Source organism: Amaranthus tricolor, chromosome 15 (genome assembly GCF_026212465.1).
Source record: "Amaranthus tricolor cultivar Red isolate AtriRed21 chromosome 15, ASM2621246v1, whole genome shotgun sequence".
NCBI classification, from domain to species: domain Eukaryota; kingdom Viridiplantae; phylum Streptophyta; class Magnoliopsida; order Caryophyllales; family Amaranthaceae; genus Amaranthus; species Amaranthus tricolor.
Genome location: NC_080061.1, coordinates 7,935,518 through 7,943,757, shown reverse-complemented (window position 1 = coordinate 7,943,757; position 8,240 = coordinate 7,935,518). Strand labels below are relative to the sequence as shown.

At 30.5% G+C, this 8,240-nt stretch overlaps 1 protein-coding gene across 8 annotated transcripts in view; it reads right to left on the bottom strand.

The window, feature by feature from the left end:
* LOC130801839 (origin of replication complex subunit 3) overlaps positions 1-3,319 on the bottom strand; it is a 23,510-nt gene extending 20,191 nt beyond the window's left edge. For 5 of the 8 annotated variants that reach the window (XM_057665752.1, XM_057665751.1, XM_057665750.1 and 2 more), the window contains exons 1-3: positions 3,057-3,304; positions 1,902-1,990; positions 208-285 (exon numbers count right to left, since the gene is read on the bottom strand). The gene's annotated coding sequence lies outside the window, so the exon portion shown is untranslated. Of the gene's footprint in view, positions 1-207; positions 286-1,901; positions 1,991-3,056 lie in introns of all 8 variants that reach the window. The other 3 variants (XM_057665756.1, XM_057665757.1, XM_057665755.1) reach the window with 2 other exon arrangements.
* Positions 3,320-8,240: the final 4,921 nt, after the last annotated feature.

The window sequence follows — 8,240 nt, the reverse complement described above, 5'->3', positions numbered from 1 at the left end:
CATACGCATAGGCTTCAATCAACTATGCTTTAGACTCTTTTATAACAACCTTTGCTTATTCATTCTTTCGATTAACCCTTGATCCCCCCCAAATTAATATCTTGTACATTCCTTTATTCAGTCAATTTAAATAATTTATCAAAAAAACAACAAAAAAAAAATAACTGAGAAAACAATTAAAAGCGAGAAGGAGCCAAGAACAATTACCCAGCGGCTGAATCTCACGGTGGATTTGTGGAGGCGGCCGGCAGAAGAAGTGGCGACTGTCGAAGGAAGGGAGGAGGACTGGAGGAGGTTTCAGAGTTACCGGAGTTAGGGAGTGACCATAAATAATGATTTAGGGTTTATTTGGAAAACACAAAAACTCAAAAAACAATTTGAAAAAAAAATGTTGCCTGCGGGATTCAAATCTAAGCATCAGTAGATATATTATTGAAAAATTGATATTAATAATCTAACCTTTCACTCATCTGTTGTGGATAATCCCACCTTTAAACGTTTTTTTTAATGATTCAACATTTGCCATTAGTTTGCTATCAGCATAACCTTTTATTTTATAATAATTCAACCTTGACCTTTAATTTGCTATTTGCATACCCTATTAGAATGCTGACAACAAACTAAGAGTAAAGGTTGGTTTATTAAAAAACAATCTAAAGTTGAGATTATTCATAGCGGATAGGAAAAAGGTTGGATTATTAATATCAATTTTTAGTGTATTGTTTTAAAATTAATTGTGAATTAAAGCCTTCAAGTTTAGGATTTTTGCGAATTAGCCTCAATGTTTATTTTTTGCGAATTACAGCCTTGAATGTATCAAAGTGTACACCATTCAAGCTAAGTGATTGTTGACCAATCCACATGACCTTTGACCAGCATAAATGACCGTTGACCATTACTAATCACCTTTGACTTTTGTTGACCATCCCTAATCACCTTTGACTTTTCTTAATTATCGATAGTACCCCTGTATTTTAGCACTTCGTCGTTTTTAGCCATCATAACGATATTTTTTCAAGAAACGGACATCGCGATTAGCCTAATGGAGAACTTTTCCAAAAATCCGGTCGAAAAAAGTATTTATTTGCCTATTTTCCGAAACGTAGACCGAAAAAGATATTTAACGTCATTTTTACCAATTATAACAATATTTTTTCAAAAAGCGGGTGTCGCAATTATCCTTATGGGGTAACCTTTTCGAAAATCTGGTCGAAACAAGTAGTTATTCGCCTATTTTCCGACACGTAAACCGAAAAAGATATTTAACGTCATTTTTACCCATCATAACTATATTTTTTCCAAAGACGGACATCGTGATTATTCTTATGAGGTAACTTTCGAAAATAAGTACTTGTTTCGACCGGATTTCCGAAAGAGTTACCCCATAAGGATAATTGCGATGTCCGTTTCTTGAAAAAATATCGTTATGATAGGTAAAAAAGCAGTTAAATATCTTTTTCGGTCTATGTGCCGAAAGATAGGCAAATAAGTACTTGTTTTGATCGCATTTTCGAAAATGTTATCCCAATTAGAAAAGTCAAAAGTGGTTAGGGGTGGTCAACAAAAGTCAAAGGTGATTAGGGGTGGTCAACAAAAGTCAAAGGTAATTAGTAATGGTCAACTGTCATTTAGGCTGGTCAATTGGTCAATGGTCACTTGGTTTGAATGATGTACACTCTGATACTTTCGAGGCCGTAATTCGCAAAAAATAAACATTAAGGCTATAATTTGCAATAGTCTTAAATTTAAAGGCTCTAATTCGCAATTAATTCATTATTTTTGTGGCCCATGACCCGACCAGGTTAAGACGGGTCAAGTACACGATCCCATTCCCCTCTTTCCAAATCAGTTGCCTCCCCATTAGGAATGACAATTCAATTCGAAATCGCCCCTGATCCTACCTGATCCGAGAAATTTAATCCGATTTGAATACGAGAAAAAATATCCGACTCTGATCCGATTATATATCCGAGTCCGATTCGCAGATGGACTGTAATATTCAGATATTTTCAAAACAAATAAATTAATAAATAAATAAATAAATAAAAATAACAATGATAAATATATTTCATATAATAATTAAGATTTTCCAACTGAAATACAGTTTTATTTTCTAATTTTAAAAAAATATATATATAAATAAATAAATAATTAAAAAAATAAGAATAAATAAAAGTAAAAATAATAAATATATTTAATATCTAAATTATGATTTTCGAATAAAATGAATTACAATGATTTGAAATAATAATAATAATAATAATAATAATAATAATAATAATAATAATAATAATAATAAATAAAATAAAAAAATAATATTAGTAATTAAAACCCTAAATTTTATACGTGTTTTTCTTAACTTCCTCCTCCCACTTTTTCCTGTATCTTCATTTTCCATCACTTTTTCCTTCTAGCTTCTCCTTAACCTACCTTTTTTTCTACTACTATAAACTGATATATTGTTCTTCAGTTTCTTTTCACCAGTTTCTTTCTCATTTTCTTTTAACTCTTTTTCTTTCGTTAACCATTTTTTATTTATATCCATTATCAGTTTTTCTTCTCCATCATAGTATTTTTAAAATCTTTAGCCATTTTTTATCTACAATTATAAGCAACAATTATACCTCATACCTCAAATTCGTAGGCGAAAAACTACTAGGAGCGTACATTTACAAATCAAACAAAGAAAAACTTTAGTACAATTAGGGCAAAACACAAAGATGAGAGATTCAGTAATTTCCATAGCTAACATAAACAAATTTCGAACAAAAATCATTAGTTATAACTAACCAAAACACAAAGACGAGAAATTCAGTAATTTTCATCGATAAAAAAAGAAATTCAGTAATTAAGGCAAATCTACTACTACCCACAACAAAATGTCGACAGAAACTCAGTAATTACTACTCTCACAACCCTAATTTCCATTACTAACCACATCTTATAGTTTAGAACACAAATCTACTACTACCCACAACAAATTTCAACATAAAAAATTAATCATAACTCATAATTGAATGTTTTAAACAAGAATCAAAATGGGGAGATTAACTCACAAAATGTCAGCAGTCTCTCGTTTGCTGGGTGCGTTGCGGGTTGCTGGGTTCCTTCAACAGTAGAATGTTGATTAGAGGCAGCAATGATGGCGTGGGAGTGGCGGTTTCCGGCAACAATTATGGCGTGGGATAGGTGGTGAACCGAGTTTGAGAGGCTTGAGGGTGGGTGAGTGCAAGCGTTTGAGAGGGAGAATTGGGAGCGTTTGATTTTTAGGGAGGCAGATCCGAGAGCGTTTAGAGGCAGCGTTTTTGCGTTTATTACGTACTTTTAAAAATTGTCAGCTGTACCCAATAAATTTACCAATTCTCAATTGTACCCAATAATTAGTAGGTTTTCTTTCACTTATACCCACGTACTTTTAAAAATTCGCAGTTGTACCCAATAAATTTATCAATTCTCAATTGTACCCAATAATTATTATTAATTTAGCAACAATAATCATTTTTTAATGACAACTTAACAACAGTTAGTTAGATTTATTTAAGGCGTAAGTAATATTTTTTGAATTTTTTTTTAGAATTACCAGTAGTATTATATTGTAGCGACTTTAACGGCCCATTTGATGGTAAATACTAAACAACGGTAATAAAATGACTTTTTGAGTAAATTTTCGTAATATGTTATTTTCAAGGCGATGTAAGTTTTATCTACAATTAAGTGTTGATAAATTTCTCATGAGAGCTGATTGCACACAAGTGCGATAAATTTCATCCTAAAATCAATTAGTAAAAGGAGTAGTCCATTAAGTTTATATACTTGTCTAATCCTCTCTAATTCTTCGATATGAGATCACATGTGGTTACTATTTTCCTACAAATATTTTACTGAATTTTATAAAAAAAAATGATTACTAGAGTAAGACAAGTATGATCAATAGCCTTCACGTGTTTTTTTCTTGCAAATTTAGCTTAAATTTTTATTATCATTTACACGTTCTAATACCAATAATAAAACGAAACGTAAAAGTTATTAGTTCAAAAAATAAGCTTAATTACCTTTTGATGTAATAGTAACAAAAGTCAGCCAAGATCAAAGTTTGAACAGCTTCAACTACCAACATGAGTACGTGGGTATAAGTGAGAAAAACCCTACTAATTATTGGGTACAATTGAGAATTGGTAAATTTATTGGGTACAGCTGAGAATTTTTAAAAGTACGTGGGTATAAGTGAGAAAAACCCTACTAATTATTGGGTACAATTGAGAATTGGTAAATTTATTGGGTACAGCTGAGAATTTTTAAAAGTACGTGGGTATAAGTGAGAAAAACCCTACTAATTATTGGGTACAATTGAGAATTGGTAAATTTATTGGATACAGCTGAGAATTTTTAAAAGTACGTGGGTATAAGTGAGAAAAACCCTACTAATTATTGGGTACAATTGAGAATTGGTAAATTTATTGGGTACAGCTGAGAATTTTTAAAAGTACGTGGGTATAAGTGACAAAAACCCTACTAATTATTGGGTACAATTGAGAATTGGTAAATTTAATGGGTACAGCTGAGAATTTTTAAAAGTACGTGGATATAAGTGAGAAAAACCCTTTTTTATTTTATTATATATATATATATATATATATATATATATATATATATATATATATATATATATATTATTTATACTGAAATAAACAAACTTAAACAAATTTTATAGAAAAAAAAACAATTAAAATTCATCGTCATTTTAAAAAACATAACACACCACAACAAATAAAAAACTTAAACAACCTAAAGAAAATTAATAAACTACTACCGAAGTATGTGAATGTCAACTAGTTTTATTGTATACTTGAATAAAATTATCATCATGAACATTTGTACTATGACCAAATTCAGTATGAGTCGGATTATACCGGTGACATTTGAACAATGTCACCCTCTTATAGGCATTCCAGAGTTACAAGCTCTAAAATCTCTTCTAAACGACTGTATAGGCATATTCATCGGGACTGTTATCAGCCAATGTAACGCACACTCCATTATTATCAGTTGCTTTTCGAGAAGCATGTTCCTTGTCAAATCGGGATCATAACCATCCGGTAATTGTGTTGAATATGTTGTCAAAGTAATTATTTTCCATGAGCATCACATCAAGACAGAGTCGAATCATGTTAGTAGCTCAATATGGCAGTTCCCAAAATATACTTTTCTTCTTCCAACCACTAGTGTACAGACCATGTGTCATTATAATTCAATGCATCGTCCTGAATCCTGATACACCATGCACACCTAATATTGGTTCAATTCATCAAATAACTTTGTGCCAATGCAAATACAAGGCGAAGGCCCGTTCTCTCTTTCGCCAAATCTGAAATTCCTCTTATTCTTTTGGAACGGTGATTATCAGGCAAGAACTTTCGAAGACTGTTAAACCAACATACCTTTCAGCTATGTTTATTATCCATGTAATGTGGGCATGTAGTTTTTCCCACTATACTCCACCCCGACAACATTGCATATGCTAGAAAGTCACTAATTACTACATTGACATTGCATGTAGCTTAAAGTTCTGCTTCATGGATACATCAAAGGTCGCGACAACTTGACTCCACAATAACTTCAGTTCGGCTATCAAAGGTTAAAGGTAAATATCAATGTTGTGCTTCAAATTGCCAGGCCTCGACACGATTACTATTAAGAACATGTACAATGTCTTCATGTATAGAAGATTGTATGGTATCATTATAACAGGCCAAAATGAATATGCCCTATTAATAAGCCTTTTGTCCATCCAACTTCTATCTTTAAAAAAAAAATTATTGTGAATAATATAACTTTTTACTGATTTCCCTACAATAATATCAACTATTGATTATCCATGAATAATACGAACTTAAGGGGTGTTTTCCTAGAAAATTCCTAAAATGTTAAAAAGCAAAATATATGTGATTATAAGACGACAAAAAATTGGTAAATTAGTTAATAAACTAAAGTTAGTATTATTCTAAGAAATGCCCCCCCTAAGTTGGTATATTATTCATGGTTAATCAATAGTTAGTATTATCATAAGAAAATTAACAAAATGTAGATCATTCACGGTAATTTTTCCTTAAAAAAAATCTCCCATTGCACAATCCTAAAATTTTAATTATATATTTGTTTTGAGTGATTTTATCATACTAGCAATTGATATTATTAATAATGTAACAAGATAGCACTTTAAAAATCATAATAACAAGAATGTAACAAAATTTTGTAACAAAAACACACTTATATTTGTTTAATGGTTTTATCATACTAGAAATTATATATATATATATATATATATATATATATATATATATATATATATATATATATATATATATATATATTAAATGTATTTTTAAAAAAATTACTAATAAGAATGATGTTGGCAAGTTTTCATTTTCCGCCATTACCACCGAAAATAAAATTCATTCCGCCAAAAAATTTACCAACAAGAATGTTGTTGGCATCTTGTATTGGTTAAGTTCCATTTCCCACTCATTTCCGCAAAAAATGAATGGTGTTTTGAATTTATTTTCTTCCTTTAATTGTCATTAATTGTAATTGCTCTTTTAAAGTATTATTAATTATGTTAAAGGTATAAATTAACAATTGTGAATGTTATAGCCTAGTGATATGAAAGTGTGATTAATTATCCATATTTAACAACAGGTGACGACAGCAAGTCCTTGATACTACTTTCTTGAATTTTTTTTATGGGGTTGCAACCTTAACTAGCTGATCAAAACGGTTTTGATGATGTCCACTTCATCAGTCCTTATAAATTTTTAATAACCAATTACTTACCTCTTAGGATTTTAGATATTCAACCATTAATTTCAAATGGTTTCAATCTTAGCCCTAGATTAAGTTTATCATAAAAATAAGAAGTTGACTTAAACTTCTGAATTCTGATTTCACACAGTCGTTGCTCACTTGCTTGACTGCTTCATAGTGCATCCCTTCCATAGCTCCACAAGACAAAGCTTTTTGATTAATTTGAAAAACAGTTTGGTTAATCACAGCAAGAAGTCTGCCGAGTGTCGATTCTGTTATGCAAAGAAAGCCGACTGTATTGTTCCACGTACTGTGCCGATTGCCGATTGTAATGCACATCGATCCTTCGATGTTGAATCTTAGGGTTAATCTTGATAAATGTTGGATGTGGACTTTGAGATGGACTTTGAGATAAATAATTTACAAAAATATCTAATTTACTATTGTTTTTTTTATTTAAATAGGGTTGGACTTTGAGAATGAATTTTCTACTCTTACAACTTGTGCTACTTCAATAATTAATTTGGAAAATATTAAAGATGTTGAATGTGGAGAGAGTTATATTATTGGTAATACAAATAGAAAATTTATTTTTGTTGTATGGAAACATTTTATTCGAGTATAAGTCAATAAAGAAATAAAAACAAAATATAGTGGTTGTAAGAGGTTGTTTGCTGGTTGTGGTATAAATAGAACCACATACCTAAAGAATCATATAAAGAGATGTTTGAAAGTCAAAAACTATGTAGATAAACAACAACTTAGCATGATTGTGAATCATGAGTATCCTATATTCCTCTTGCTATGGTTGATCATATTAGATTTAAAAGATACTCATATAGTTTGAATTCTGATTTTAAAGTGATCTCAAGAAACACCATAAAAGTCGATATATTTTGGGTTACAATGAAGAAAGGCGTAGGTTGGAAAAAGTTCTACCGGGAACAAATTAGGATTGCTTTCAATAGTGACATGTGGACTTGCAGCAATAAAAAAAAGTGTACATGACTGTGACAACACACTATATTGACGATGATTGGATTTTACAGAATCAACCTATCAGGTATCTTTCCTTTACTTTAATTTAAGGGATATTCTATATGGTAAGCATCAACTATTACAAAAAGCGAGTAGTAGCAATTCTTAAAAAAAATTTCACAAAATAGCACACAACTATTGAACAATTTACTACAATAACATTATGAAAGGAAAAACGTTAATATTCCGTTAAGTATGAAAAATACCAATTTACCCCTGTTCCATTTTATTAAAACTCAATAGCCCTTTCCTCTTCCATTCAACGTGTTCTTCCTCCATTATTTAGTGATATGATTGAAATTCTTGTTTTCATTAAAAGCCATTGTGTTCCATTTCATTAAAACTCAGTTACCTCATATATTGAAAAAGTTTAAAATTTCAATATGCTTTATTTTTAGACC